Source organism: Pteropus medius, unplaced genomic scaffold (genome assembly GCF_902729225.1).
Source record: "Pteropus medius unplaced genomic scaffold, Ma_sr-lr_union100, whole genome shotgun sequence".
In the NCBI taxonomy this organism is placed as follows: Eukaryota; Metazoa; Chordata; class Mammalia; order Chiroptera; family Pteropodidae; genus Pteropus; species Pteropus medius.
Genome location: NW_024344378.1, coordinates 667430 through 689542, shown reverse-complemented (window position 1 = coordinate 689542; position 22113 = coordinate 667430). Strand labels below are relative to the sequence as shown.

The 22113-nt window shown below is 58.2% G+C and overlaps 1 protein-coding gene and 1 non-coding gene across 2 annotated transcripts in view; both read left to right on the top strand.

Annotated features, from left to right (window-relative positions):
• The window catches only part of ADARB2 (adenosine deaminase RNA specific B2 (inactive)), a 238624-nt gene that overhangs the window by 121500 nt on the left and 95011 nt on the right, over window positions 1-22113 (top strand). The window lies entirely within an intron of this gene.
• LOC120609775 (U6 spliceosomal RNA) lies at window positions 2449-2554 on the top strand. The gene has a single exon (XR_005654837.1). It is a non-coding gene; the product is annotated as a U6 spliceosomal RNA (small nuclear RNA).

The window sequence follows — 22113 nt, the reverse complement described above, 5'->3', positions numbered from 1 at the left end:
ATACCCCTCGACCCACAGGCAGCCCAGCACTTTTGTCTCTGGTGGTTAGGACAGGAAGTGACGGGGCTGCGAGCCGTCCGCGGCCCTGAATCCGATGTGGCCAGACGTGCGTGGGTCCCCGGTCCCCGGCTGTCTGAGCCGCACGTGAAGTTTCGCTTACGCAGCAGAGGGCCGGGGCAAAGGCCTCCCTCACCCCGGGGTGAGCCAGGTACCCGCACGCCTGGCGGAATCCGCTGTGCAAATAGGAGTTCTGGCTGCTGCTGGCCTTCCTGATCTGGTTGCCATGGGAACGGCCTGCAGATGGAAGCGGACGAGGAGCAGGAGTTATAAAAAGACGCGTCTTTAAACCCTGCCCGTCTGCCGTGCAGCGGGGGCAGTGGCCAGGCGCGTCCTCGTCCCGCCCCATCTCCTGGACCATGGTGGCCTCAGCCCCTCCGGGAGCCCGACCTGCTCATCCCAGACCAGGGGCTGGAAGTTCATGAGACCTGCACCACAGAGGACCCTGCACCGCCCCCTCCACCGCGGGCAGGGTCTGGGCTGCCTCGTCCTCGTCCTCATCCTCAGAGCCCAGCAGAGAAGGCAGCCTCGGTCCCCAGCTCCCAAGGCCTCCTGGTCCAGGTCACTGACCCCCACCCTGGCGTCTCCACTCAGCCCCTGTCCCTCCACCCCTCCCCCACCTCCTCTCCCCTCCCCCAAAGGCTGTTTTACTTCTGCAGTTTCCTCTTTAACTCCGGAGTGACAACTTCTCACCTTCAAAATGCATTTCTTTTGTTGGAAATGCAAAGTGTTTTTCACTGTTTTCAAAGGAATTGAGGGTTTTCTCAGTCCTGTTTAACTGCCTCTAAGACAAACGCTTTTCCACCCGGATTTGGGGAGAAACACGAACCTGAGCTCAGTGAATAGATGCCATTCTCGCTCGCCCACGAAACCCACGCATTGTCTCCTGGGCGCCTGGGGAGGCTTCCCGCGCTCATCCCAACGGCCCTTCTGTGTGGAGACAAAGCGCAAACACAGAAGGTTGATTTAAACATTTTCCTTCCCACCAGTCAGTGGTCAGTGGTCAGCGTGTCTCTTCCAAATTCGATCCCAAAGTCATGCAAAATCTCCACCAGGCAAAAAACACTCACAGACCTCGCACAGGAGGGTCTCACACAACCAGGACTTAAACATACGCATGTGTAAGAACGGCCAGGTGGAAAACATAAGACATCACACGGTTCCGCCTCGTCCTTCGCACGCGGACTGTGGGGCCGTCTGGGGGACATGCGAAGACCCCCGTCTGCCCGGTTCCCCGAGGAGAGGCGGGAGCCGTGTTGTCGTCCCCTTTCCCAATGGAGGCCCGTTTGTAGTTTGGGGACAGAAAGCAGGAGATTGGAACAAAAGTGTCCCGCCTTCTGTCCCTTCCCCTTACATACATACGTAAGGAAATGAATCAGTGAACCCCAAGGAAGAAAGTTGCTCAGAAGAATTGGGGCGGCAGCCTGTGGACAGCTCTGTTCCCGTCCCCAGGCTGGCGGCCCTGAGCCCACAGCGCCCGGGGCCCAGAGGGCCCACCGAGCAGAAGGAGCGGGGCCCCAATCGCTCACTGTGACAGCCCGGTGAGGTGCTGGTCCAGTGAGGTGTGCAGTCAGTACTTCCGGGGTGGACGGACGGACATGTGTGTTTCGGAAGGCGGCACGGAGTGACCCACAGGGGTAAATCCCACTGGATCGAGGCCTATCATGCTTTTAATGCACTTTACATTCAGTTTGCTAGGTTTTTACACCTCTATTCGTCAAGCACACAGGACGGTGGTTTTCTTGTAGCATCTGTCTGGCTTTGGGGTCAGGGCAATGCTGGCCTCGTGAAATTCATTTGGAAGTGTCCCTTCTCCACTTTTTTAGAAGAGTTTAGGATGTTTATTGCAGCATTTTTTATAATTGCCAAGACATGGAAACAACAAGCAGATGAAAAGAATAGGTATATACTCACACAGTGGAATATTATTCAGCCTTGAAAAAGAAGGACGTCCTGCCGTCTGCCACGGCACAGGTGAACCTGGGGGCCTGACAGAGAAAGACAAAGGCTGCCTGATCCCACTTAGATGTGGAATCCGAAACGGCCGACCTCACGGGAGGAAGGTCAGGATGGCGGCCGCCGGGGCTGGGGGCGATGGGGCGCTCCGTGGCATAGACCGTCAGCTCCTGCAGCTAACGCGACGCGGCCTGCGCTTGACCGTTTGGTAAGAGGTCGGATCTTGCATCGTTTTCCCACCACCCAAGAAAGGGTGCAGGTGGGCCCTCCGGAGGTGGTGGGCGTGTCCCCCGTCCTGACTGCGGTGACGTTTCGTGGGTGCACACCTATCTGCTAACTCATCGATTTGCATACATTAGTTTTCTGAATATCAGTAAAGCTGTTTTTAAAATATGTGATACATGTAGGAATAAATAAACTCTCAGTTAAGAAACTGTGCTCGCCCTGGCAGCACATATACTGAAATCGGAATGACCCAGTGAAGACTGACATGGCCCCTGAGCAAGGATGACCGCAAATTCATGCAGCAGTCCATGTTCTTAACGTCACCCCAATAAATTCAATTTTTAAAATAGCTAAAAAAAATAAAATAAAAAGTAAAAACCGCCATCAAACCAATCAATTCAAAAAGTTGATCTCAGAATTCTTGAACTAATTGTTATTCTACCTGATCATTCCTTCCTTGTCCTACCAATCTATTCTGGAGAGTTTCATTGTTTGGGGCTTCTCAATAGGGCCCCAAATTTACCTTGTATAAGGGGGTAAAAGTGTGGTGTTAAAAATTGGCAGTCACTGTCAGATCGCTCAAGCGAAATCTGGAGAATCTAATGGGTTTTGAAACTTTGTATATTTTTTTAACACAAACTCCAAGATCGGAATACTCGAAAGTAACAATGATAACAATTCCAACGTCAGGCAAGGGAACGAAGGTGGCACCAGCCGAGACGGGGTGGCTAAGTGTCGTCTGGGCGGCCACCGTGTCTCACGTGCAGCCAGCTTGGGTCCCGCCAGCACCCTAACCTCACCCCGGTAACGTGGGAAGCACGGGAGGTGGCCTCGGGCACGGGCGCCCAGCTCTGCTGACCGCCAGCACGTTCTGCACATCACATTCCCCCGACCGGGGCTGCTCCCGCCACTCAGGGAAGGACGCGAGGTCCTGTGGGAAGGAGGCGTCCGGGGCCCCGGTCACACGCGCTGCCCTTGGTGCCTCCCGTGCCTCTGCCTCGCCCCCCGTGGGGCGTCTGGACACGGGATGGTGTCGTGGCTTGGAGACAGCCTTGCGGACGGCCCCCCGGGGTGGCGGCACGTGTGCGGACAGCAGGCGTCAGCCCCGCCGGCCTCCCCGCCGCCAGCAGCGGTTCACCCGAAGGAAGAAGGCGGGCTGGCGCCGACCGGGGGCGGAACCGCTGACCGTCCGCCGGGGCCCCAGGGTGGACGCAGCGGCCCAGCACGGACCGCCGAGGCCGCGCGCCTGGCCGTGCGCGGAGGTTCACGGCGTTTCGCTCCCGCCTTTCAGTTCCACGTATGTTTGAATTTCCGGGCGACAGTATCATTTTAGAGGGAAAAGCCCAGAAAGGACAGGGAGGGCCCTGACCGCCTTCCTAGGTGATGCGTCAAAAACACGCTGAGAAGCGCCTCTTATAAAGAGCTGGCGTCGGAACGCGGCGCATGAGCCAGGCTTCCGACGCCGCTGTCATTATGGAAGGAAAGCTTCGAGCCCGCAGAGGGGCCGCATTTAAAACCGCAGCGCGGGGAGTCAATGACGGCGCCCCGTGTCCCCGTCAGACCGATGGCTTTCATTTCGTGACGAGGGACACGGCGCCGTGTCAGAGCCGGCCACCCCGGCGAGCCTCACGTGCTGTTTAGAAGTGCGGGATGGCATGAGGGTGAAGTGGGGGATTTCGCGGTTCGCCGGCAGCCCCCGTGGTTTCCGCTGCCCCAGAGCGTGGCGCCAGCCCTGACCTCGGTCCCCGGGCCCGGGCTCCAAGCCGGCCGGCGGGCGGCGGGTACGCACGGGTCCCGCTGGCGCTGTCTCGGCCGCAGGTCGCGCCCCCGACGACGGTGGCACGGAGCCTTTGAGCCTTTGAGGTGTCACCTCGCCCTCTCTGCATCTCGCTGCAGTGCCCGCAGCGGCAGCGTGTGGCTCTAACGTGTCAACACGGCCCAGAAACGAAGCCCAGTCGGAGTGGCTTCCGATGCGCGCTCCAGCCGCGGTGTAGTCCCAGGGCCCCAGGACAGGAGGGAGGAGGAGGTCATTTCCGAGGATGCTGCGCAGCCCCTAATTCGTTCTTGAAAGCCCAGCAGGCTTCCCCGCCACCCCCAGCTCCATCGGGAAACGCTTGCTGTGGAGAAGGGGCCGAAGCGTGAAGGCCAGCAGGGCCTCCTCCCCGAGCGTCCTGCTGCGCCCCGGGGGCCTCGCGTCGTGCCGAGGGCTGAGCCCGTGGAACCCAGAGAGGCGGGGGGAGGACGGCCCGGGAGGCGGGGACCAAAGGAAGCCCTCCTGGTCCTCGGGCGGAGGCGGCGGCAGGGAGGGGCCGGGAGGGGGTCAGGGAGACACGGTGAGATGGTCTGACCCGAAGCGCAGTCAGGCCGGCCTTCGGAGCAGGGACTGAGGCCTGGCCCGGCCCTCACATCTCCCTTCCTCTCCGTAGACTCACCCCGCGTCCCTGCCGACGCTGGGGGGCCGCGGCTCACCTCGTCCTGCCCACGTCCAGTTTCCGTGGCCGTGGAGTCCGTGCCAGCGCGGGGCCTCAGGCCGCGGGGCCGAGGGCCCTGGGCGGGGGGAGGGCCGTCCCGCAGAGACAGACTTGAAGTTCGCGAGGCCGCCGGGTCACATGGAGAGCGCCAGGTTTAACTTCACAAAGAGGCCACCAAAGTCTTTGCAGAGGGGCCGGGCTGGTCTGGATGTGCACCAGCCACACTCACACACACACGACGCATTGACGCTACAATACACACACCCATTACGCCACGCACACACGCATTTCCATACACGACACGACGACGATGACGCATTACCACGCAAAGCCCTGGGCAGCACTTGTGGGTGTCGGCTGACAGTTTTTGCTGCTCTCGCGGGTGTGGAAAGCCCCTCGGGGTCGCTTTAATTTGCGTTTCCCCTGAGACACATGATCTTGACCGTCTTCCCCAGCATCCACTTGGCATCTAATCTCTTCTTCAGCGAAGCGTCTGCTCAAATCCTTTCTGCGCGTGTGTGGGGCCGTCCGCCTCCGGTGTTCCGGACGCTGGCCCCGCGTGGGGGATGAGATTGGGGCGCGTTTCCTCCCCGTCTGACTCGCCTTCACCCCCTCACAAGTACGTTTCCGAGAGCACACGTTCTTAACCGTGACGACATCCAGTTTACGCAAGTTGCATCTAACGTGAGCCTGAGCCGGACGTGCTGTCAGCCACGTGAGTTCAGGCAGAACCGTTTGGTCTCATATAAGAATGACACAGAACCCGCGTTGGCCGTCTACAGCAGAGGAGAAAGAAAGCCATTCAGTGACCAGACTGGAATGACTCGGTACCGAGACGCCGTGTGCACCCATTGAGCCCGGATTAACCACCCCGGGGGGCGGGCCAATGGCATGGAACCTGGGGGTGTCCCCCGTGCCCCACCCAGGACGAGGTGTCACGACCTTTCCCGTTGGCTGAGTCGCACACAGACGGTCCTGGTGCGGCCTCTGAGCCAGGCCCTGAGCCAGAGGCAGCTTCGCCATCAGTGAGCAGGACGTACGAGGTGACCGCGTGATGAGAGCTTGGACAAGACTCGATGACCACCCCAGGTCTGCCCAGCTCCCCAGAAAGACCCAGAGTGCCCCCCACCCACCCTTCCTCTCCAGGGCCCACGCCACGCCTGGCTGGCCAGGGAGGAGCAGCGGGCAGCGGGCAGCGGGCAGCGGGCAGGCGGTCCTCCTGCTCCTGGCAGAAGCTCTGCCCCCGCGGCGGCACCTGTCCAGAGTGTGCGGGCTGCCGTGACAGATGCCACCGACGGGGCCAGTCAGCAGCGACACGCACGCCTTGGTCTGCAGGCTGCACGTGCAAGGTCAAGGCCGCAGTGGGGTCACTGTCTGCCGAGGACCCGCCTCACTGTGACCTCCCCGAGTGGGGGGCGAGGGGCTCCGGGGCTCTTCGCTAATCCCATCGGGGCTCCAACCTCATGACCCTGTCACCTCCACGGCCCCTCCCGACACCCCCATCCTGAGGGGCTGGTGTCAGCACACGAATCCGGGGGGACACAAATGTTCCGTCCACAACGTCCACTCTTTTTCTTGCCCTTTTCAGTGTTCAGGGGACACTCGGCCAACGTGACGTACTAACGCCCAGCACAGGGTCTGAGAGGGGCCCGGGGTGCACCGTGGACGTGGGACGGAAAAGCGGAAAGAAAGCCTCGGCCACGTCACTTCGGAAAATGGAATCCCGATGGCAAAATCACGGTTAACGTAATTTTGAAATCCTCTCTGCCGCTTCGAGGAAAGAAAGATGTAGAAATTCACCTCGTTTAACTGGGACAAGGGTTAGAGCCCATCAGCCAGGGGACACACCAGCCACCAGAATCTTTAAAAAATCCCTCTTAAAGACACAATTTTCCTCATCAGAGCAAATTTCTTTGAGGGGAAAAAAAAAATTATATGCAGGAAAAGAATCCGATGGATCGCTCTGGAATTTCTCCATCCTCATTTGGTGGGAAACAAATCCTCCCACCGTGTGATGAAAGCTTATGAGCTGACGCCCATTTCCTCTCCGTGGGAAGCTCTGTGACTGCGGTGGCCGTATTTTCTGAGCCAGATACGGGGACAGCGGCCTGACGAGTCCACGTGCACCCGTAAAGACGGCGGGCCGAATACTCGAAATGAAAAACGGCCGGAAGCCACTCTCGCGAGCAGCTCTGACGCGGCAGCGATTAGTTCCTGGGCGTTTCCCGTGACGTCACGTCCCGATACAATGTTCCCTCGTCACAGTTTCAAGTGTAAAACTGTTGCCTGAATGGTTTCCTCGCATCCCGCCCACGGCATGCAGCAGATTCCGACTTCAAAGAAGTTACTTTAGTCGGGTCTCAAATAACTTCTTTCCTCTTAGTCAGGAAAATCCCAAACGACAGACTGTATCACGTTCGAATTAGCCTGTAGGCCTGGCCAGCAAGCCCGTCGGCTCACGGCACACAAACTCGCCTTCCTCACGCCGGTCCCCTGGGGTGGGGTCTGTCCCCCACCGAGTGCATCGAACCCTGGGCTTCAACGCCATGCCTCACGGAGCGATGCTGTGCGCTGCCGGCTGCGGAGGCGTCCCCCACGCGGTTCCCCCTGGTGGGCGCCCCAGTCACTTAGGCGTTTATAGACATGAGCCGCCAGGACGAGGGGACGGCAACCGTGAGGCTCCGAGCACAGATGAGTGTCCCCAGCACTGTGACACGAGCCGGTGACAGGAGGTGGGATCTCCCAGGAGGTGCCCGATGGGCAGAATGCCGGGCACAGACGGGTCCCCACGAGGCTAGGGAAGGGGCAGTCGGGCAAAACGCGTCACGGAAGGCTGTGGTCAGTGTTCAAGGTCACGCTGTCAGAGAGTCTTCCTTCAGGCCCTCGGTCAGCTCAGGCCGCTGTGACAGGCTCCACAGCCGGGGTGGCTTAACCAACGGGTGCTCTCTCTCCGGTGGGAGGCTGGAGCCCACGGTCAGGTGTGGGCAGCTGCTCCTCGGCCTGCAGACGGCCGTCCCTCCCACGGTCGTCCCTCTGTATGTCTGTGCCCTCGTCTGTTCCAACGGGACACCAGTCCTACTGGGTCGGGGCCCGTCCAGACGCCCCATTCCAGTAGAATCACCTCTTCAAGGACCTGTCTCCACGCACAGTCACATTCCGAGGTCCCGGGACTTGACATGGGACCCTGGGGGACACAGTTAAGTCCGTGGTCTGGAGTGAAATCGGGTCGTAAAGGAAGCAGGAGCAGCGGAGGCTGAGCCAGCAGGGGACGACGCGGCAGAGCTGGCGCGCTGGGGTGCGGGGCACACAGGTGACGGCACCACGGGGCGTCAGAGCGGGGGACGAGGCGGGGACGGGCGCCCCGGCCCTGAGGGCCGCCGCGGGACGCTGGACAGCACCGGCTCCTGACGGGGGACCGACGTCTCGGCTCCCTTTCGCCCTTTGCATGGTGAATAAAAAATGTACACTTAACATCCGAAATCAGAGACGCTCATCTGCCAGACCCGTCGCTGCGCGGGGGGCGCCGGCCGTGGGACCCCGGAGGCTCGCTGTCCGTGGGGACCTCTCGTTTCCTTAGCAACGCATCGCCTCCGGAGACCCCGGCCGCTGCCGACCGGGAGGGCCTTCGAGAAATTTAAATGCGACATGTGTGTTCCTCCCGGGGAGACGCGGGATCCGACACAGGCACGTTAGCAGAGGCCCCGAGGCAGCGAGCCGCCGGTGGGGGGCCGCGAGCGTCTGCACCCACCGGAGCCCCCGAGTGAGGCGGGGAGGAGCCTCAGAGAGAGGGCCTGACGGGGGCGGGGGCCCCGGCGCTCCCCGACTGACGAAGCCCCCGGCACCGGCCCCTGGGCGCGGCAGTCCCCAGGGCAGCGAGTCTCCTTCGTCCCACCCAGCCTCGTCCCAAAGTTTGTTTGTTACTGCAGTGGCCAGGAAATTATAAGACCTCTGTGTAGTTTTTTATTGTTTGTGTTTCTGGTTTTCGGGCGAAATGCACTTTTTAGGGCGAACGTCTGTCCCCGGGGATCGTGAGTGTGATATCTTTTCAAGAAAAGAACCCGACTCTCCTCAGGCGGTCAAAAGATCTGATTTTTCCTAAGGAGGTCGCAGTCTGTCACGTCACCCAAACCAAGCGGAAGGTCACACAGGTCTCTGCTGGGGGCAGGAAGGGGCACCTGGGGGCTTCGCCTTGGTCGCTCGGAGCGCCAGGCGTCAGCTCCCCAGAGGCGTCCGGGGAGGTTCGTTGACCGAGCAGAGCTAACTTTGCCGGACTTGCCGCCACCGTGGGGAGGATGCCACCCGTAGAGCCTCAGTCGCATCACACGGGGAAATGAGGGCAGGGCGTTCACAGCCGTGGGCCTGGGACGGGGGACGCCCTCGCGGATGGCCCGGGAGCAGGCACGTCTCGGCGAGCACGTTGGCGTCGCCAGGCCAGCCACGTAGCCAGTCCTGGGGCCGCCTCGCTCTGGGAGGCAGCAGGTCAGCTGTGCCGGACCCGGAGCTGGTCGACGCGGGGGCCGCAGATTCAGTCGGCTTCCTTTGGCACAGGCCTAGAAAGTTCTCTAAGCTTTCTCTCTAGCTGGTTGCTAGGGAAATTGGATAAGGGGTGTGTTTCAATGACTTGACACGTTTAGTTGTGCATGGAATCGGGTACTTAATTCGGCTCGGTGGCGGGTTTGCCAGGAAGAGCTATACAAACGTTCATAACCGAATGACATATTCTGAATGTCGTTAGGAACGACGCCTTGTCCCCACACATTTACGGATGAGTCGATCAGCTTTTGAACTGCCACGACCCCTTAGTGACAAGGACTAGAGAAGAGACTTAGCTTAACAGCAGGTGCTGCTCCGTTCGCGTCCGTGGACGCCGCGTCCGTGTGCTCACGGCCGAGAAGGGGAGCCGTGACCATCGCTTTCCTCTGGTAAATTCTCTACCGTGAAAGGTAAGTCTGCCACTGGATGAATTAAAAACAATGCATTTGGATCATTAAGAAATTCAGAAACTGACCATCATGAGTGACTCCGTTTCCCTAAAAAGCAGTGGTACTAAAAATGTTAATTTTTAAAATCATTAACAATTCCAATAAGAAAGCTTTTCTGACTCTGGGGGAAAAAATTGGCTCCGAGACACAAAACTTGTTTCAGAAACAAAAAGGAACTTCCTAGAGCGTAACTTTCCATTAAAAAGTTGCCAGGTTGCTTTTTTATCTGCGCATCATCGTTCAATCACTACTTCTGTTTTCTCTTTTGCCAAGGTTTTTTCTTTCGTTTTTGTTTACTTATGCCTCGCTGCTCGATCCACAGACACACGAGTAATTCAATATCGCCGTCGTCTGAATTACCTGGCACCCTAAGTTAGTAAATCTGTATTTCTTAATTATTTTGCGCGTCGCAGTCATTACGAATTAACATTTTAAATTCGGAGAGTGACTATTTTTAAACACGTATCAAACGCCTAAACTCCTTCCAGGTGGCGCTCGATCCGCATCTGGCAGAAGAACCAGGGAGCATCTGCTCCCTAACGAATTGTCTCGTTGTCACCTGCAGGCCCAGCTACGCACACCTGTTGACCACTTGTGTGTGTGGGCGGGACCCAGCGTCTGCTCGTGAGTAAATTGTACCAGTGAAAATCGCATCATTCGCTGACAGTGTATTTCTTTTTCCCATGGAGGAAAAAAAAGTAATAACCTTGAGGAATGTGAGTCCCTTGCTGGGCGTCGTGAGCAGACGTCTACGCCACGGTCACCTCGGTTGCAGCCGGCACCGGAGCGGCCACGCGCAGCAGGCTGAGCCCGCGGGGCGAGCAGGCAAGAAGGTTGCCTGACGGCCTGGCCTTGGAGGGTCTCGTCTCTTTATGTTTTAACTGTGGTAAAATGCACACGACAGAATGCACCGTCTTACCCATTTTGAAGTGTCCTCTTCAGTGGCGTGAAGTACATCCGTGGCGGCGTGTCCACCACCACCACCCGTCCCAGAACTTTCTCGCCCTCCCACACGGGAACTCTGCCCCAGGAAACACGAACCCGCCCCCCATCGGCACCTGCCACCCACCTCCCCTCCGTCTCTGCGGTCCCAGGCATCTTGCACACGCGGGATCATCACGCAGGTCCCCGTCTGGTGACCGGCTCGCTTCACTCGGCACCACGTCCGCAGGGTCCGGCCGCGTCTCGCATCCCTGCCGTGTGCGTGCGCCGCGTCCCGGTGACCCGCGAGGTTCGCCTCCACCTTGGGGGGTCGTGAGCGGTGCCTCTGGGGATGGGACTCGGCAAACGCCCTCGGAGTCCCTGCCCTCGGTCCTCCGGGGCGCAGAAGCAGAAGCGGGCGCCCGCTCGCTGGGAGAACCCCGCGCCGTTTCTGAGGGGCCGCCACCCGCGGGGCGCGAGGCTCTGGCTTCTCCACGTCGTCGCCAGCGCTCGCCGTGTTGTTCAGGCGTCCGTCTTACCGGGTGGGAGGGGGTCCCTCGTGGTAGTTTCGATCCCCGTTTCCCTCACGATCAGTGATATTGAGCCTCTTTCTGTGTGAAAATGGTCCCCGGCATGTCTTCTGGGGGGAAATGTCTATTTAAATATTTTGCTCATGTTTGGGTCAGATTGTTTTTTCGTTTGTTTGTTTGTTTGTTTGCTTGTGGGGGGTTGGTTTTCTATGTTCAGCTGTAGGAGTTCTTCATATGCATTGGCCATTAATGTCGGACATTTTCTCCCATTCCGTGGGTTACATTTTCACTCCATTAATTGTGTCTTTTAACGCACAGAAGATTTTCATTCTGATGACGTTTAATTCATCGTTTCTGCTTGTTTTCTGTGATTCCGGGGTCTGTCCCCATATTTTATATTTCCGATGTCACGAATTACATCTTCATAGCCATCGAGACAGAGTAAATTCTCTAAAAGAATAAAGTGTGGGCTTGAGGACCCGAAATTCCGTCACCTCGCGTCTCGCAGCGTCTGTGCGTTGGTGCCCCCTGGAGCACCTTGTCCCTTCGTGCGGCTTCGAGTTCCTCTCCCGCATCTTTTCATCACAGCGCGAAGGTCTCCTTCGAGCATTTTCCCGGGGTAGGCCTAGCGGCAAAGAGCTCGCGGCCTTTGTTTATCTGAGGACGTCTCCATTTCTCCCTCATTTTTGAGGGACGAGTTTGCGGGGTAGAGAATGATCGATCGGCAGCTGTCCTGGTTCCGGCCGGACACACCGGGTGTGTAAGGCAGCCGCCCGGCAAGCCCCAGTCACGAACGAGCTCCACTCCTGTCCTGTTGGAAGGAGCTGGTGGCTCGTCCCGTCTTCATGGTGCCACACGGGGCTGGGCGGGGTGAGGGCAACCAGAGACCCCAGGACGTGGCGCGTCCCCCTTCCCTCGGCCTCAACCTCTCTGCCGACCCCCATCACGCACGGCCCGCGGGCTGAGGTGGCCCTCCCCTGCACTGCGCTGGCATCACGTTGACAAGGCCGCTGTCACCTCGGGTGAAGCCCGGCGAGCTCACCTTCCAGACCGGCTCACTTTCCTTGTCCCTGTGGACACCGCGCTTGACCTCGTCTCGGTCCAGCTCTGTCATAGGCGAGGTCAGACTTCTCTCCGTCACCCACTCTCTCTGTAAGGAACGAAATAAATGCAAGAGACAAAGGAACTGAACTGAACTTTCTGCGTTCCGTGTGTTTATCGCATGCAACACGGTGTTTGGCCGCGTCCTGTTGATCTTTTCGGTTAATTTCCTACGTGTGAGGCCTTCTCTCCAGAGAGCAGCTCCGCTCCGTCGTCCGATGAAGATGCTGCTGTCGCCGGCCGGCAGGGGGCCGGCCGAGGATGACATCGTCGTCACCGGGGCAGCGGAGCGGCTGCTACGTGACAATGTTCGGTTCCCTGTTTTCTGCTGTTTTTCAGTTTGTCCTCAAGCATCTCACGGACCCGGGGTGTGGCTTAGTATCTAAAACAGGGAACGCGAACCCAGAGAACATTTGAGGTTTAGAGTAAAATGCAAAATCAGCACATAAGCCCCATGGTACACATTTAGTTGTGGGGGCACAGGCAAGACGTAGCCGGATGAGATCCGACAGGAGGACGCAAGGCCACCCGCCACCCAAGAGAGAAGCCCGCGCCTCTTTTCCGGTCACTCAAGACGCCTTCACGGAAGGAAGGGAAGCACCTACCGGGTGATCCAGATATTATACGTTACATGATGTGACTTTTATTAGCTGAATACGACATCCCTGTGGAGTGGTCCGCTTCAGAGCGACGAGGAAGAACTTTTTTTAGTTTGCGCTGCTGAAAGCTCGACCTGCCATTCATTCATATCCTGTTTTGTTTCTGGGATGTCGGTCGAGGCCAGTATGTTGGGAATGCGCACCGTTTTCTTGTGAGTCGACCTGCAGCCTAAGCCCGAGCCACTACTTCTGGCTATTTCCACGATATAAAAAGAGAATTCGGAAACACAGAATGAGCGCATTTCTTCATCTCTCTGAGCTCAACTCCTTCGTCTGCGCAGAACGCAGGGCCTGAGGGCCTGAGGTGCTGCCGTCGGCGTCAGCGTGGACACTGAAGGAGACCGCTGTGTCCGCTGCTGAGGTTACAAGCAGCGACATCCCAATGAACGTTGAAATCCCCGTTGATTATTACAACACTAACAGATTGTCATGAGACGAAAACCTTAAAATTTCGTGGAAAGAAATAAAAATGATTGGCTTTGCTGCCTGCGTGAAGCACACAGGAGAGTGACGTTGACCTCGCAGGAAGGGTGGCATGTGACAGTTCATGCAGATAATACGCGTAGACGATTTGGGGAAATGTTAGCCGTTATTGTTACTATTCAAACTGTCTTCAAAAAGTAAGCACTGTACGAACGTGCATGCGTCCGGAATAACCAAAGAGGATGATTTCCGTGCCTATTTACCCGAACCATCGGGCCTCTCGTCTTTGGCCCATTTGAATCTTTTCCCATTTTTCTGCACGCTCCGTGTCAGCTTTTACCTGCAAGCTCCAGCCTGTTGCAGCTCCAGCCTGAAATTGTGGGCCCACAGGACGCACAAGCGTTGTCCAAACCCTGGTCCCGCCCAGGCCATCAAAACCGTGCATGCGCCCCGGGGCCGTTCCCGGCATGCAGGTGCCCCGTGGCCCCCGCTCCTTCACACATTTCTCGCCGTTAATAATCGTCCATCTTGCTCGGGCGAGTCACCTGCTCTCAAGTTCAGGTGTCTAAAGGGCAGGGGCTTTTTCGACTCTTAAAAACCGAACGAAGCGGACAGTTTAGGCGCTGCAGACAAGCTTTGACCCTTCGTGGACAGTCTCCGTTCTGAGAGCGGCCACGAGGGAGGGAGGCAGGAAGCTTCTGTGGGAGAGAGAATGAAGAATGAGTGTTGGGGCCATGGAGTCTGCCGTGTGTGGGACGGGAAGGCTCAGGGCTGGCCTGGCCCTTGGGGACTGGCCGACGGGAGACACTGCCTTTGTGGCCACGCCCAGCATCTTCAGGGACACGAAAATAATCTGTCTCCTCTCGCTGACGTGGCCCCAGGCAGGAGCAGCTGCATCTTGGGCCTAGAAATGTATTCTGCCGCATCCTCTAGATCAGCAGCGTGCTGCTCGAAGGCTGGCTGACGTGGCTCCTAAGCCGATAGCCGTGTGTCTGTCGGTAAACGTCCTCGGCGGGGAGTGGCTTCTGACGTGGTCTCTGCACTACAGACGTATGTATGTGAGCCGTAGCCCTATAGATACACACTAAAGCCTGTGAACTGTAACTGTGTATAAACTAAAACCAGGTATACGTGTATAAGTTACAACTAGGCATACGTGTGTGGGTGTGTATATCTATGAATTCAGAGAAAAACACTTCCTTATTTACATCCTCTACAAAAACAATTTCTAAACTTTATTTTAACAAACTTGATACTTTTTTCCTAGAGGATGGAAAAATAACTTTCCCAACACCCTTCCTCTCTCCAGGGAAGATGCTTCTCGACACCTCGGCGTGCGGTCCCGGGCTCACCCGGACGAAGGGGCCACGTCTGTCACTGTACTTGTATCGTCCAAATGTGTAACTGCTGTATATCTCTGATTTTTTGCCCAAATAGCGTGAACACAGATATTGTGAGATTAATAGAAAATGACAAAGAGGAAGAAATATAAGTGTTCTTGTATAATATCGTTAGAAGAATACGCTCCTTGAAAGAGAATAGTCAATAATAAATCAAGATGTTTCGGAATTACACGAGGCATATGAATTTCCTTCATAGACAATAAGACCTTTCTATTTAAATGAAATCATCCATTTAGAGCAAAAATGTAAAACTTGAAATCTCAGGCAGTTAAGGCGGCTTCTCCCCGGGGGACGTGGGGATCCGTCTGTGTGCATTAACACCACTTACTGTCCTGGCCCCTAAAAGCTCTGGAAAGCAGAAACTTTTAGAAAACAAAAATTGCATTGCCTATGCAAATGCTTTTTTAATTATCATCATAAAGGTGTTCACAATGCTACAAAGTATTATAGGAAGACCGGCCCGGCATCGTAAAACATATTATTTTTGGTAATTTTTTGTAATATCAACGTCGCTTTTGAATGAAAAGCCGGGCATAATTGCCTTTTAAGCCGCGGACATCACCGACGTTTGAGCACGAGAAATAAATGTGACTGCCGAAAATCAGTCAAGTGTTTTTTTAAAACAAAGAATAATCGGGGCTCGTTACAAAAGGGGTACATCTATAATAGCCGTTAGGAAATTCTACGTTTCCCTCGTGACGAGTCTCCATTTTGTAAAATTCTAGAAAGCGAATAGACAGTTGATACGCATAGGTGGTTTGTGAGGACTCGCTACGCGTGAGTAAACTCGCTTATTGTGCCCTCGCACACACGCGCGGTGACAAACTCCGAGGTGTTTCTGTTACAGAATGAAGCTGCGTCACCAAAGGGGATGCCGGGGGGTTGACCCTGCAGTGCCCCCGACTTCTCTGGTTTGTAGGTAGCAGCACCCGCCCACCTCGGGAATGTGCTGAGTGACAAGACGAACATTGTCAAGGGAGAACAGTGGCCGTGTGACCTGACCGAGTGGCTTTGTCACCAAGGCAGCGTCTCCCCGTTCCTGTGAAACGGTTTTCTTCTTAAAACGGTATATTGCACGTTTTACTAAATTTCCTGTCATGAGCCACGTGCGGACCAGAGCCTCCTACGCCCGTCCTCACGGTGCATCTCCCATCTCCCACTTGCGACAGGGGTGTCGAGCGGGGAGGCAGGGGTGTGGCCCCGGGGCAGGTGCCCGTGCCGGGGGCAGCGGCGGCTCTGGCGTCCCGCCCACGGGGTGTGCAGACTGGCGGTGGCCAGGCAGCAGTGCAGTCCCCTCAGCGTGAGGGCTCAGTACAGGGGACAAAGGAGGCCCGGACAAACATCTCCATGAGCCAAACGGCCTCATCTTCGCAGCCACTGGATCACGTGGTCCCCAACAAGTTTTCCCCTCCAGAAGCAAGCCGGGAGGACCAAGGCCTTGGTGGCTCCGCGTGGTGACAGACGGTAACTGTGACCACCGTGCACAGCGTTGTAGGTCAGTTGTGCCTCAACTTAAAAAAAAGTTCCTCAAGTTAATGCTGCACAAAGGCCACCATGTAGATGCCACCGCCCCCTGCCCACTGCTGCCCGTGCCCCTGGCCGGCCCACTCCAGGACGCCCACGGCCCAGGGACACCGACACCTCTGGGCGAGGCTCCTGGTCCTGCCACAGGTGAGCCCCATGCCTCCTTTGCCGCCGGGCCTCCTGCGTGCCAGCCCCCGGGGCGGGACAGCCACCTCCCGCCCCACCTCACCCGGCGGAGCTGAGCCCGGGCGCCGGCGAACATGTGCTGGGAACACTCGTTCAAAAGATGAAGACAGTGACGTGTGAAACGCTCCAAGTAAATGGGGTTCTGGATCCCAGCCTCTGTGGGCACCAGCCGCGTGCGTCACCTCGAAGCTGCCCCGCTATCGACTTGGCCGTCCGGCGAGCAGCCCGACCTCCTCGCCCTCCGCGCGCGCCCGCTGCTCATACCACAGTTTTCTCGCTGGTCACCGAAGAGATCGGTGCCCAGGTACCACTGGCCACGTCGTCCTCTGGTGTCTGTCCGATGTGCACCGGCTCCTCAAGCGGTCAAATGACCGCGCATTCGGTTAGGACCGGCTCGGGGCTCGGCCGAGCTTCGCGCCTGAGTCTGCAGAGCGACCGCAGCTCGCCAGGAGCCGAGGATTCGGACGTTCCGCGCACGGAGCCGCCCGGCCCGGCCTCCGGGTCCTGTCCGCGTCGAGCTGCAAAGCCTGTGTCCTCCCGCCGTCGGAGCGGGCGGCCCGCTGCCCGCGTCCAGCTCACGGCGGTGGAGGACGGCCCCAGGGAGGTGCCGGGCGCACCTGGCGCAGGCCCCCCCATTCCGCTGTCACCCGTGGGGACCCGCATCGGTGACGCGGGAATGACGATGATTGTAAGAACTGGGGAGACCGCACGCAGTGGGCCACCGTGCACTTTGACCCCATCGCTTGGCGGCGTTACGTGTCGACCTTGCCTCTCCTCCCCTCGCTCGCTTGAAGACGCTCCGTGCGGACCACGCTGGGGGCGCTGAGACGTGTCACCTCGGCGGAGACCACGTCGCAGCCGTGGCCGTGGCCGCGCGCTCCTGCCCCCCCCGAGGCTCACCTTTCCCTGGTCACCCGGAGTCGTTCCCTCCTCGGCCGTGATAACTGCCACCCTCGAAGCTCACGTTGGAGCCGAAACGCCGCTCGAGTCTTTTATGGACCAGATGGAAAATGGACCGTGGCCGAGTCAGAAAGCAGAGGGCGGTTTCGCTCTTGTGCATGTTTGTTCCCTTTTTTAAGTGTGTTCATCAGCCATGTTTATCTCTGCCTAGGACGCCCTTTAAAATTAGCTCTTCGCTCAACAGCGTCTTCGTTCCTTCCAGAGGTTTCTATGGAGACCCTCTTGCCATGCCCTGGAGCTCTGGGGGCCTGGGGCACAGCAGGGAGGAGGACGGACTAGGGAGACCGGCCTGCGGTGACCTGCATGGTCGGCGCCGAGGCGACCGGCCCGGCGAGGGCCACCATCGGGGACGAGATGAGGTGAAGAGAAGACGGAGCCCTCGGCAGCCTTGAGCGCCTTTCTGAGTCGATTTTCTTAACCCTGTGCCAGGAGCCAGACGGCGAGGGTAGGCTGCCAGGCACGGAAGGGAACGGCGACCTTGACCTCAGGAGTGACGCGGGACGGCACGACTCGAGACGTGTGAGTGAGCGTGAAGATGCACCCGTGGAGAAACGCTCTCAGCCAAAGTGTGGGTGGGACGATCGCGGGAATTCGCTAAGGCGTCACGGAAAGGAAGACGAACTCAGTATTTTGTGGAACTTGAGAGAACGGGGCACATATGCCACATTCTTACCTCCAGCGACTTTCTCTCTAACTAGCTGGAATGACTGATCGTCCCCGTCAGCTCACATTTGTCCAATGACAAAGACAGCAGGAAGGTAAACAAAATCAATCTAGACATCCTCAAGCACTTTCTGACTATGGCATAATGTGAATGAGCCAACCTAACAGTCACGTCTCTGTCATCCAAGGAGACCGTTCGTTTCTTCCTCGATGTAAAAACAGCTGCGCACGTCCCAGGAGGTTTCGGGCATCGTGCTGGGGACCTGGAGTTTCAGGGGTGGGAGAAAGAAACTTCGGGAAGACGATCCGTCCGTCAGAGCGGCGTCGTGAAGCGTGACGGGCGTCGTGAAGAAGGGCGGGACCCACGAGGACGTGAGCTGGCGGCACCTGACCCGGCCCGAGGCGCCCCCGTGGGCCCTGCCTATCTCTTTTGGGGAGGATTTTTTCCTTACGGGTTCATTCCGTTCACAGTCACAGGACGTTCGTGGCACAGTGGGTTCAGCTCGCGCGTCTCAGCTGTGCTTCCGCAGCTGAGCGGCCGAGCGGAGGAACGTGCAGGTGCTCAGTGCCTCCTTCCCCTCCTGACGGCGACAGCGTCCGCGGTGACGCCCCAGCTCTGGCCCCCGACCGGCAATGTGCGTTTCCATCTTTTCATCCTGCTCGGTCCTGCGAGATGTTTATCGATTTGATGTTTTTTTTTTTTAAGAACCGGTCAGGTTTTGATTGCCTGCTTTCCCGTTTCGAACTGCGTTCATTTCTCATCTTTCTTATTTTATTCCTCATGCTTGCCTTGAGTTTTTCTCTTCTTTTTCTAGTTTCTTAAAATAGGAGCTTAATTCTCGATGTGCGACGTTTCCTCATCTCCGACGTGAGCGTTCCAGGCCATCCAGTCCCCTCTTAGTGTGGCTTCAGCTGCATCTTACATACTTTGCCCGGTCGCATTTCCATCTCCGTGTCGTTCAGCGTATTTTCGTGCGACGCTGCCTCCGACGTGTGGGTTATGTAGAAGTATTTGTTTAATTTCCAAGCGTCCGGGAACTTTCTTGTTCTCATTGTTCCCGTGTGGCCCGAGGACACACGCTGTTCGATTTCAGTGCTTCGAGATGTGCTCCGATGTATCTTACGACCTGGTACGTGCTCTGTTTGGGTGACTGTTCCGCGGGCACTTGAATACCCATGTGCTCTGCGTCATCGGGCAAAGGCTCGGTGAATAGCAGTGAGCCCGTGGGTGGACGGCGGTCAGCTCCGGGCGGCGGCTGACCCGGCCGAGCTGCCCCGTCCATCACGACGGTGGGGAGGCGAAGTCCCCGGTGTAACTCTGGGTTCGTCTCTTTCTCTCTCGGGGCCATCCGTGTTTGCTTCATATATTTTTATGCTCTTCCGTCTGGTTCGCACGCATGTGGGATGGCCGTGTCTCCCCAGGGCATCGCTCCTACAGCTATTATATAATTTCCATCTTCGCCTCCAGGAATTTCCTTGGCTGCTTTATCTGAATCCAGCGTAGTCACTCCTGGTTTTCGCACACGAACGGCCAGCGATACATCTTTCCTCTCCTCTTACTTTTCAGCCTACCTCTGTCGCTGCGCCTGAACTGAGTTTCATGTGAACAGCCTATTGCTGGATCATGGTTTGGGGATTTTTTTTTTTTTTTAATCCACTCTGTCGATCTCTGCCTCGTAATTGGTGTTTCGGAGTGTTTGGGCGCGAGGTCATCACTGATACGCTGGGGCTTCGGTCTGCGACTACGGGATGCTTCTGCTGTCGCTGACCTGAGCTGTGCCCCTGTAGAGACGGGAACACGGCGGGGGATCAGGCAGCTCTTGTTCGGTGTGATGAAGTGAGGTCACAAGTAAGCGTCGTCCACAGCAACGCCAAGCCGGACACCCGCGGCGACGCGGGGGCACACCCGGCGTGGTGGGGTCTGGCTCTTTGGCCACTGCCGAGCGTCTCACGCCCGCAGGACAGCACAGGAGTCGCGAGCCCTCCAGGAAGAGACAACTTCCGCCCTAGAGGAAAAGTCAGACCTGAGCTCGGGAGCCCGTCGCGGCCGGGCACGTGAGGCGGGCGATAACGCGCCCGCCGAGGGCTCACGCGAGCCGGGGTCCCTCCTCGACAGAGTGGTGCTCCCCAAATGCCTCTGGGTCTCGGGTTCCTTCCTCGTGGGTTGTTGGGTGGATTTCCACTCACCGGCAACTCTGGATGTGGGTCGTCCCTGTACAGTGGGCACTGGAGCCGGGGGACTGCAGGGCAGGCGCGGGAGCCGTGTGGAAGGCCCCGGGCACCAGGCGGGGCCGGAGGACAGGTGGCACCCCAGCCCGCTCTTTGCCGATTTAAGGTTTGATGGGAGGGGGTGTGGAAGGGGCACGTGGTGGAGTGTGGGCAGCCAGCGCCGACTGGGGAACAGCCCGCGTGCGGGCCAGGCTGGGAGCACCGGCTTGCTGGGCCGGGCCGCCCCCGCCTCCTGCCGTAAGCAGGACCAATTCTGCCCCGTCCCCTGCTCCTTCCCCTACGGCGGACTTTCGGGAACACCGTGAGGTGCGGGGGAGCAGGACAAACTCGGAGGCTCGCAGGGCTCGGGGGACGGGCAAGGCCTGTCGTCCGTCGCCACCGCCGCCCGATGGATGTGCAGTGGCCGGTTTTAGTTCCCAGGTCACAGGAGGAGAGGCCTTCGTCCCACGCAGGCCTCAGCACGGTGGACGAAACGGGAAGGGGAAGGAGCCGGCTTTAAAAGGCCGGTGGCCGGAGGGCAGAGGTTTCTCCTCGTCCGGTTTGCTGCTGTGAGACACCTGGTCCCGTCAGGCGGTGGAGACGCACACTTCGGAGAACGGTGCCGCTCTGCCCGACGACGCACAGCCGCAGCCCCTCGTCCCGCAGGGCCGCCGTCCGCCCCCCGCTCGGCCTCGTCCCCCTGATCCGGGAACTCAAACGCTCCGTTTTTTTAAAACCACAGGCTCTTTTACGCGACTCCGCATTCGTTTGGTTTTGTCACCTTCGATCGAGTGTAAAGCGAGCGCAGCCTCTGCCACGCACGGCGCAGCTCCGAACGACGGGCCTAAGCGGTGGCGGCAAGCGGCACGTGGCTCGGGGAACTTACTCCGGCGCGCTGAGCCAGGCTGCTCGGGACGCCGCCCGCCCGCCCACCCCGCTCCGCGCGCCTCTGCGACAGCCGGGCCGCGGCTGGAAGGCGACGGCTCGGGCCGGAGCCCACGCTCGCCAGTCTGATGCGGCATGATCCATGTGCAGGATGCCCTCATGGAGGTTACGGTGTGTCCAACTCAACCTCATGACAAACCAACTCACCGCCAAGTGGGGAAGTACGAGGAAGGCGCGAACCGAAGGGCCACCAAGTCGAGGCCGCGGCCGGCTTCCGTTGGCAGGCAATTTACGAGCCCTCGGAAAGCTTAGCAAGGAAGGGCGTCCTTCTCGGAGACCCCATGGTTCCCTACGAGACGCACAGGACAAGAGCACGGGATTCCCCACAGCAGAGACCCGCTGAGGGCGTGAGCGAGCAGGAGGGTGCACAGGCGTCTTCGGGACGCCAAACGAACGGCAGCGCGTCAGGGTGACAGGTCAGCGCACCGGACGTGTCCCTTGAAAGAAGTAAATCGAATTCGCCTCGAGCCACATAACATTTGCAGAGTATCCACAGCGTCTGTCCCAGGACAAAGCTGGTCTCTGCTCTGGGAAGACAAGGCCTTTTTAGGACAACAGGAATTGAAGCAGAGGAGCGTCACTTAGCAGAGCACGCCCTGAGAAGCAGGCGCCGTGGCGACGAGGTGACGAGGCAGGGGCGGCCACGACCGGACCCGACCTTCACGAGACCAAATGAAGCAGCACAATGCAGTCTCAGTCCTCATGTCTGCGAAGCACCCGTCGTGGGACAGGCGAGGTTTCCTCCGACCCCGAGGCCCCGAGGGACCCAGGAGGCAGACGGAGGTCGGACGCCTGCTCCATTGTCCTTCTGGCCAGTAATAAGCAGCCAGGGTTGGACGCGTGTGCACACACACACACGCACACACACACACACACACACACACGCACACACACACGCA